General features: G+C 31.0%; 1 protein-coding gene across 1 annotated transcript in view; it reads right to left on the reverse strand.

Annotated features, from left to right (window-relative positions):
- Window positions 1–6,604, reverse strand: part of pros (homeobox protein prospero) — a 93,481-nt gene extending 86,877 nt beyond the window's left edge. Inside the window, exon 1 of the mRNA XM_023158798.2 lies at window positions 6,556–6,604. The gene's annotated coding sequence lies outside the window, so the exon portion shown is untranslated. The remainder of the gene's footprint in view (window positions 1–6,555) is intronic.
- Between the last annotated feature and the right edge of the window lie 669 nt (window positions 6,605–7,273).

Below are 7,273 nucleotides of genomic sequence, written 5' to 3' on the forward strand. Positions count from 1 at the left end.
TTTTTTTTTCATTGCTTCATTTCAATTTTGTTGTCACATTGCAATATAAACATAACACTTTATATTCTCTAAAACTTAAATTACTAAAATTTGAAAAAACTCATCCAAGCTAGGAGATATTTACTAATTTTAACAAAGATACTTACTCAAATGATTTTAGATCCTGTAATTGCTACCACAACTGGAGAAAACCAGACCCGAATACAACTTGGAGCAAACCTATAATTATTCCTTATTCGAAACTGGAAAACAGAAAGAAACCCTTCGTATCAATACTAATGAATATATTTCTGCGAGTATTCACAACAAATATCGTTCTCTAATCTACTCTGGAGCTACTATTTTACTGAGCAATCTACATTTCATTTTTACTCGTTTGAATTTATAATGAGATATGATATAGAACTTAGAGATCAATGGGTTTGATTTCTCTGAGAACTACTGAATTTTGGTTTCGAATATTTTGATTTCTATATCGCAATTAGTAGAGAAGAAACTCTTCTTCCACCCTCGTAAAATCGATTCGCCTTGCTCATGCGACAAAACAATTGTTATCATCCGACGATGTTCTATAGAAAACCATCGATTGTTATCCAACGATGTCTAATGTGCTCCATAATGGCACAGGATTCATAGCTAACTGCTCAACAGGTCCATAACCCTGATGTCCAGCAACGTTCATTTTTTAATTATAACGCTTCGTGATTGAAATCCGTCATGGCAAATTCGACTTTGTATCAAAATCTTGATGATTATTGCTTTGCTTCCAGCTGATATGCTTCGATTTGAAGTTTAGTACACAATCCCATATTGGAAGTGAGACATATTTTATCCGAAATAAAATGAATTAGTATTGATTGAAATATAGTTTTTTATTTGGAAGTGTGTCAGAAGAGTGGAAAGCTATAACAACACTGATGTAAAAAAATTGCTATTTTTCGAATGGGAAGGTGGTGATTACGAAGGCAAAAACCGGCACATGTGTCATCTCCGAACGTTGCAAAGTGGTTAATGAAACGCAAGTTAAGAACACTGTTACAGTTCTGGTTTGGGAGCGACGCTACGCCAGAGCTTCTATTTTTTCATAAAATGTATGCTTCACTTAATTTTATACAGCGCAAATAATTTTTTGTTTGAATTTTTTGTAGATTGAGAATATGTAATTTCATACAGTTGGTGAAATCAAAAATGAAATGAAAAAAATGTATTATTCTAAGAGACATCTTTGATTATAGAACAAGATAAAATGAAGGTTTTTTCGCTCTGAGATCACTATTAATATTCACAACTGTGTAACGGATGAAATGCAAGAAAAACCTTTTCAAATATTTAGATGCAGTCACACAATTTTTCGAAGAACAATAGTCAAATTAACAAAAATTCAGATCGAATCGATGAATTTTGTTTTTCAGTTTTCGACTATTTTATATTTATTATACAGATATTTGTCTGAACGTTCCAGAAACAGAGAATAATAGTAAAGTGGTGATTGAGTATAAGTATATTTTCAAATTGAAATCGATTTTGTATTAGATATTCAATTCTGGCATTTCAACGAAAGATTTTTCCGTCGCTTTTCTTCACTTTAATCGGTTAAGCCATATACAATGTATTGTTTTGCCCTGCCAGCAACTTCGAAATTCATTGGGAACCATGAAAGAGAGCTAAATTGAATTAAGTTAAGATAAGAATTGTATATAATTTCTCAGCTCTTTTTTTTTGATAAGCGATATTATCGAATTCAATAAGGTAGGTACTGATTATTAGAACATTTTTTATTGGAAAAATACTTTGAATATATGCAGTAGCTTATAGGGTTGAACTGAAAAGTTGCGCCTTCTATACGTGTATATAAAGTTCTTCATTACAATTTTTATATTTTTCAGATTGTCGAAAGTGAAATACCCAAAGGAGGTCAATAAAAACTGATTTTCCTCCACAGAAAATTACTTTCCTTCATTATTGAAATAAACTGACATACACTATGTGTAATACAAATAATTCCTCGATTTTACATGTTACGGATATAGTCATGCGATAGTTTATACTCAGTTCAATATACTTCAATACCAAACATCTGGCTTTGAATGTTTTTGATGGAAATGACTTTTCCCAGTAGCAGGACTGCAAAATACATTTAAATGATGATTCAGTTCGAAATTGAAAATTCATTTTCGTCTAATGAAAAATATAGGTAACATAGAAATTTGATTTGATGGAAACAATAAGTTTACATTTCGTTATTATCAACAAACACATCAGTGCTTATGTTTATACACAATTTTACGGAGCTCCGGAGCTTCAACAACTGATAACCTCGTCATTTCTTCACCGAATTCTTAATGACTGACAAGTGCCTTACACTCGTATATCAGGTCAGTGAGTTGATGATGAAATTCGGCCCTCACTGAATAGAAATGATTGTGTGAATAACATTTACATACATCGTTATTCATTAAAAGATAGACATAGGTACCTATCATGTGAACATTTCAATCAGTGGTGGAAAATAAGAAATATAATCAGATATATCAACAAGTTATCTCTGTCTTGAATCAAGTCAACGCCCACTGTCACGGAAGAAAACCTACCAATACAAACAGGTGGAAGCAAGCACCTTGAAAAATGAAAGCCCGACAATTTCAGCACTCTCTACCGCACTGAAGATCGCATTGGAAATAATGTAGAATATGTTCAGAATCACACAAATAATATTTACCGATCAGGAAATGTATTATCAATACAGGGCATTTCATCTAAAACTTCAACAAAAAATATCTATAGACATATAGATAATATATTTCAATTCTACAAACGGTAGTGCGAGTTAAGAAGATTGATTTTAAGTTGGTGAAAGTCAATTCAAATTTTTTGATATTCCAACCAGGTGTTGATGAAAACGGTTTTTGAATTGACACAAATTCATCAATATTTTCGAAGTTAGTATTTTTTTAAGTGCGCCCTTTTCGAAATACACGATATTCGAAAACTAAAATTTTCTATAAAATTTCTGAATAATCGAATATGCTTTATTTATTTCCATATCATCTCTAAACTGAATGAATAATTTGGAATAGTTAGGAATGTTGAACTCAGATTAGTGATGTGAAATCAGCTACACTGTAGAAAGCCAATAGAATTTCATGAAGGAATATCAATACTTTAAAAGCTTCAAGAGGAAGATTAAATAAGTTTAATCTTCCTTTTGGAGATGATCACTTGGTGATCGAAACACGTGTCGAGGTGTTAAAAATAACGATTTGGTGTAGGGATAGAACTCCACTAATATTTATTACTATACCAAAGGGTCCAAACAGTGCATCATAAGTATATTGCTTGGCTCTCTTAATTTCTTCGAAAGAGGTATATGAAGGTGGTCCCAGAAGTACCCGGCCTGACCTAGAAATAGCGCTAGGTGTTTGAAAAATATCACTGTATTAGAAAGTACACAATCTGTAAAACATATGTTGTTTAATATTTGTTTGGCAGCCATCAACAACGAACGTTTTTGATGAATTTGTGAAAATGAACCGTTGCAACGTTTGAGTTAAGAAATCAAGTAAAAACTGCCGCAGTTGGCTGAGAAAAAAATGTTGTTTCATCAAGACAATGCACCATCTCACAAATCCATTATCACAATGATCAAAATTAAAAAATTAAATTTTGAATTGCTACCTCATGCACGTATTCGCCAGATTTAGCCCTCTCGCATTATTTTTCCTCTCCAATAATGAAAAAATGGCTCAGTGGTCAAACATTTTCCAACGATGAAGAAGTAATGTCAGCATTTAATGGCTATTTTGAGGAGCAAGAGAGATCTTATAATTAAAACGATATAGAACTCATTGAACGTCGCTGGAAAAAGTGTGTTGAGCTGCAAGTAGATTAGGTTGACAAATAAATACTTTTTTTCCAAAATGTTTGTGTTTTATTTTTTCGGCCGGGTTCTTCTGGGACCACCCTCATATATAAGAATTTCACTTCAAAAGGAATATTTTTTTGGAGATCGAATTTTTTTCAATACACTCCAAGACATCATTTTTCTAAATAAATGAATCTACAGGGGATCAAATCTAACATGAGCTCTCAGAGTGCCTTGAGGATGTTTTTGTTTTTATACATCAATCTCAGGAAATAGATTGATAGTCCCCAATGTATCCAGATATTACAGTACTTTATGTTGTTTTAAGGGTTATTTAAAAAAAAGGTTTGAGGAAAATAAAGAATTGAATTAGGTACGGAATTAAAATAAATTCTCTGGAAATTATATTAAATGAGATGAAGGAATGTGAACTATATTGCGAAACCAATTTCGAATTTCATATTTAATTTAAAAGAAATTTTGTTGAACATAGTTCATTGAATTTCGTTACTTGTAATATTATTATTTGAAATGGAATATTTTTTATGCTATGAAAAATGACTAGCTGATCAATTTTTAACTGAAATCCATATTAAATGCCTTCCAAATGTAATATATCTATGATGAAAATCACATTTCACAATAAAAAAGTCACGAATTGTGCACCAATTTAGCTGCCCAGATACAAGTGAAAGAAGTTATCAAAAGCAGACATACGCATATTTGAGGTTTCATTTGTTTAAGTTGTACTGTTTGGACTGTGAATAAGTAATTGTATGATTTGAAAGGGTTATATTTTTAGGAGTGATTAATTTTTTGGGAAAGAAAGTTTTTGGCTTTCTACTACTCCATCTGATACAAAAAAATGGATGAGAGAATCTTCCAAAGAAAGGAAGGATTAATCAATTTGAAAATAAGTAACTCTATACATGGATGTGTAGATCATGCAAAGAAGTAACTTTCAGACACAAACTGAAAGAAAGTCCTCCTGAAACAGCTACTTTCATATAAACATTGAATTACACGAAAGAAAAAATTCTTTCGAAACAAATACTTCTATATGAACACTGAATTATACAGAAGATACTTTTCTCTATTCAGTGTGTATATCGATATACAAAATATAAAGTATCTTTGATAGTTACGATAATACTCATAATTTGTTCAATTCATGACCTATTTATTTTGTAGAAAATCATACAGAATAAAGAATGAAGAAAAAAACTTTTGTCTACTTTTCACTAAGTTTATTATTTGTTACGACTGGTTTCGATTTATTGGACCATTTTCAAAATGATCTAATAAATTGTGTGTGAACTCTGAACGTGTGTACTTTCACCATTCTCCTTCGCATTTATTTTCAGTCGACAATGCGACAGATAAACAAATTTCCCCATGATCTATATATTTGGAATTTCGCGATGTAAGATGTATCTAATTAAAATAATGAACACGAGATTGATAGCGCTTTCCGTTTCCTTTCTATTGTCATTTTTATCTCTTCTGGGCGAGCAGTGCTAAAAATGGATTTTCTTGCAGATAAGAGTAATCGGCTGCATCCCACAATGTAAATAATTGTGAGTATGCTTATTAGTTTAATTAAAAACATGACCAATAAATGGAAAATATATTTGTTCAATATATAGATATAGCTACTGTGTCAATCAATATGGATTGAACTTTTTACTACAAATTTGATGAATTATTTTCGTTCAATGAATGCTTCTACTGCAATGAAGTGAAATGATTTCTTCTTCGATATTTCTTGGAACAATCAACACTTACTTGTTTTCTGAAAGCTATGAACAACCCAGTAAGATACTTTCTTGAGTATATCTAGAAGTAATTGACAGTTCCTATTATTACTGTGTCAACAGTGAGTAATAATTCATTTTTCAGCAGTAATCTTCAATTTCTATAAAGACTAATTCACTGAATTCATTATTGATAAAACATTGTTATATGTATTATGAAGAATTTATTAATTATTAATACATTTCGATCTGGTGTTTCGTGCTCATAAATGATATTCTTGACAGATAACTTGATGCGAACACTCATAATTACCCAATTATTTGTTATGAACTGATTTTACTTAAAAATACCGAAGAAATGTTTTTACTTGTTCTGTACAGTGCTGCACAAAAATATTAATGGAAAAAAAAATAATGATTTATGGTGATCAAAACGATAGTTGAAACAACCCGTATTGAAAGAAAAATAACGATTATTCAGCTATCAATATCAGTCGCACCCATTTGAAATATTTTATTTTGATGTGATAGTTTTGTATTACTCATATATGCATAACGCAAAAAGTAACCTCAAACCACAAATCAACTGGTGTTATCATTTATTTTACCGCATTGTTAATATGATTATATCTGTTGGGAACTGCAAATCGGGTAATCACGGAACTCCGTATTGCTCACTATGTTATATTGTTTTTTTTTTGTTAAGGAAAGTATCAAGAGGTATATTACATTACTGTTCTCAAATTAATGATAGTGCTTCTATTATTCGTTTCAAACAAACGGCTCAAATGATATAATTCAAATATATGTTAAATGACCATTTCAAATGATCATTCAAACATAACGGTAGTATCAGGGGTATTTACCAAGACATTAGTTTCCATCATAAAATTGTTTGTAAAACTCAAAATACTTTTTAACAATTCGAAATGTACTCACCATATATTCGAAAGGGGGGATGATAAGTTTGTTTCCATTTACTTGATCTGAAACAAAGTAAATATAGGTAAGTTGTGCTAATCCGAAAGGTATAAACATCAAGCAAACGCACAATGTTTCAATATTGGGAAATGCTTCAAATTAGTATTTTGATCAATAACTATCGATGCATTCATGAAGACGCAATATATGATTTTTGCTTTTGTCAACGGCGTTACTGTACAACCATGTCCTTGGTTGACTTTAATTTGAATTCTATTTGTTCATGATATGTGCTGTAAGGGAAGACATTATCTAAAATTTACATTGGTAAGTGATCTATCAAAATTCACAGCTTAAAAAATGATAACTGAAGATACGATGATACCCATGCTCATTTTTATGTACAACTACATGTACATGAAAATTAGCATAAGTATAATAATGTACAACTGCTTGTTCTGTATAATTTTGTATCAATAAAACCAGATTTCCATCACATTTTTCCGTTCATTTTTTATGACAACTTCCCAATATACCAAATGACTACAGGCGTTTCATCTATTGCAAAATAGAATAACTTTGGCAGGAATATTCACTTTATCCCAACAGAAATATTCAGATTACTGTTTCCACCTTATCTAACATTGTGTAAAACTTTGATAACTTTTTTGCTACTTTCCTGATCTACTCATTCAATACTCACTTCAGATGAGTGAACAGATTTTCACGGCTTTCT

Source organism: Leptinotarsa decemlineata, unplaced genomic scaffold (assembly GCF_025532065.1).
Source record: "Leptinotarsa decemlineata unplaced genomic scaffold, Ldec_3_MD MMD2_tig00003348_RagTag_RagTag, whole genome shotgun sequence".
NCBI lineage: Eukaryota > Metazoa > Arthropoda > Insecta > Coleoptera > Chrysomelidae > Leptinotarsa > Leptinotarsa decemlineata.